Genomic DNA, 3,211 nt, shown 5'->3' with positions numbered 1-3,211 from the left:
TGCTGATTACATAGTTCCTATGAAATCTATTCTCCTTCAGTGATTATATGTTCCCAGCGAACAAATCCTGCTTGTAGAAGAGGTCTTGCTAGGGCGTCCTTTGTCCAGTCTGGAGACCCCGGGGGAGTCCCAGATAGGTGCAAGTAGACTATGGTAAGGAATTTTTGCCATTTTCCTAACCTTAAACCATACTTCTGCTACGCTTTTAAGAGTCTTCAACCTAACTTTTTAAAAATATTTGGGATCCGCGTATTTGAATAAAAAACCTTTATTGGCACCTGGTTCTGAATTTGCCATCACAGCCCACATACCTCCCATCTTAGTTGTACTTGGGTGGCCGAAAAAACTTTTACCATTCTTTAAGAGGAAAGCCCAGGAATAGTGGAGCAGGTCTGGCAAGGCCAGTCCTCCCTTCTCCACCCTCCTTCTTAGTTTTTTCCACGCTATTCTGGGACCGGTGTTCGACCAAATAAAGGAACTAATTTGGCTTTGCATGTTTTTTAACCATTGTTTTTTAAATGGGAGCAGTATGGTTCAAAAAGAAAGGTACATTTTGGGAGAATAATCATCTTGATTAAGTTCACCCGTCCTATAAGAGATAGTTGAAGGTGTGACCACATCTTTAAAAGGCTGCAGGCCTCCTTTTTAACCTTCTCACAATTTACCTTAGTGATCCTGGTTATATCTTGTGTTATCAGAACTCCGAGATACCTCAGTTCTTCTTTTTTGGCCACACCATCCACCTCTACATTCCAAGACATGATCTCCGTTTTATCCCGGTTGATCTCATAACCGGAGACCGTCCCGAAATTAGTCGTCAGAGTCATGATCCTCCCCAGGGTATCTGCCAGATCTATGGAGTAAATGGGGATATCATCGGCATAAAGGCCAAGTTTTTTGCTCCAATCTTAATATCTGAAAGGTGTAATAGCCTGATCCTCCCTGATTTTCCTGGCAAGTGGTTTTATATCAAGATTAAAAAGGAGGGGAGACAGCGGGCAACCTTGTCTCGTGCCTCTGGAGATATGCACTGGATCGGTTAAGGCGCCGTCAACTAAAATTCTGGCTACTGGAGATTCATATATATTTGCCAACGCCCTACAAAAATTAAGTCCCAAATTTCGAACTTTGGCACTATTTTTAAATATGTCCAATTAACCCAGTCAAAGGCTTTAGTTGCATCTAAGGCCACTAAGGCCAGAGGGAGCTTATATGTCGTGGCCAGATCAATAGAGGCCACCAGGGTATATGTTAGATCTTTTAAAGTTCTGCCCAGTATAAACCCCTTCTGGTCTTCATGTATCAAAACGGCCATTGAACCATTCAGCCTATCAGCTAGAATTTTAGCGTAAATTTTATAATCGCTATTCAATAATGATATCGGCCGATAGGAGTCGCATTTCTTAGGATTTTGTCCAGGTTTCGGAATTAAGGCTATCGTAGCTTCATTCCAGGAAGCCGGAATTGGAGACTTTTCAGTAAATAGAGTATTAAACAACCTTGTCAGTATGGGTACTAACGTATCTCCTAAGGCCTTATAAACTTCTTGAGGTAGGCCATCGGGGCCTGGGGCTTTCCCCTTCTTTAGCTGACTAATTACCTTTCTTGTTTCATCTATTTCTATTTTCTTATTCAGGAGCTTTACTTTTTCTGGACGAAGAGGAGTAACCAAATCTTGTCCCAACCATTCCTTTATTGTTTCCTCTGTTGGGTTTAAGTCTTCACAGTAAACTTTATTGAAGTGGCTATAAAAAGCTTGCTGTATCCCTTTAGTATCTTCAAACAGAGCCCCAGTTTGCTCGCATATCAGCTGATCGATTTGGCTTCTTGCGCGTTCTTTCTTTGCCTTCCAGGACAATAGCTTTGTGCACCCTTCGCTGTACTCAAAGTGAGCTAAACGGCTTGCTTCTCACCTGTTCCTTACCCTACTTTCGAGAACAGTTGCTAGTCTGGTCTTAACTTCTGTTATTTCTAGGTGTAGCCTTAATCTCACTTCTTCCTCTATACCTGAAACAACTATTTGTTTTTCCAGTGTACGGAGTTGCTCTTCCAAAGCTGAAACTTCGGCTATCGGAACTCTCCTGATGGCTCTAACCGTTGAAAATCAAGAACAGATTCGAAACTTCTGAAGAAAATCAGACAATCTTTCGAATCCTTGGAGAGAAAGATCGATGACCTAAGGTGCAGAACAACAGTGCTAGAAGAGGAGGTGAAAGAACTTAGAGAAAAAGTCCAAGCAAATTGTTCTGAATTATCTAGACTAAAATCAAATGAGCAGCTACAACAGGATAGAATAGAAAGGATGGAGAATTTCCAAAGAAGAAACAATATAAAGATTCTGAAAGTGCCGGAGGGAAAAGAGGGTGACGATATAAAATCTTTTGTGGTAAGATTAATCAAAAAGGAATTACAGGTGGAAGAGTCAGAGAATGACATAGCCAAAGATCTGCAAAGGGTGCATAGAGACCCTTTCAGGTTAAACGCCAACAGGGCAAAGCCCAGAAAAGTTTTGATAAACTTCCTAACCGACTCCCTGAATGTCAGGGAGCGTAGTCTAAAAGTGTTCTCTTGCCACGACTTGCACAGGAACAGATGGTTGCCTTTTTCCCAACTCCACCTCCAGGATGCTCAGAGCCAGTTATGTTAAACTTGGCCCTCAAGAACCCCAAAGAGTGAAAGGGGAATTGGATAAAATAATAAACCAAGAAGAGACTGCTCTGGATCTGTTCTGTTCAGCTTCTTCTGTAGACGATGTTTTTCTGTCTACCCATTGAAGTCCTAATGCACATAAAACAGGGAAAATTTAGTTCTCATCCTACTCTGACCAATCTTCTCTATATCGTTACTTCTTTTCTTACCTAACTATCCAGATTCTAGCGCCACTCTTCTTCTTTGTCTTTTCTGTCCTCTAAGTTCTACACTAGTGCTTCTGAAGAGTAAATCTGTAATATTGATTTTAATTAATTCTCTTTTTAACCTCTAAATTCTCTCTAACCTGTAATTCTTACAATATCCTTACCTCCTATTTTAAGCACCTTATCTTATCAATTATCTTGTAGAACTTGCTCTTGCAAATGTGTTTCCTTTGTTAACCTTATCTTCTTTTATGTCTTCCAGGAATCTCCTGCAACTGTTGATATTAATCTGGTAAGTATTAACCTCACTCTGTACTCTCTCTCTCTCTCTCAATTTAATTGGGGCTGGGAGCCTT

Source organism: Lissotriton helveticus, chromosome 2_1 (genome assembly GCF_964261635.1).
Source record: "Lissotriton helveticus chromosome 2_1, aLisHel1.1, whole genome shotgun sequence".
In the NCBI taxonomy this organism is placed as follows: Eukaryota; Metazoa; Chordata; class Amphibia; order Caudata; family Salamandridae; genus Lissotriton; species Lissotriton helveticus.
Note: the sequence above shows the minus strand (reverse complement) of the source record.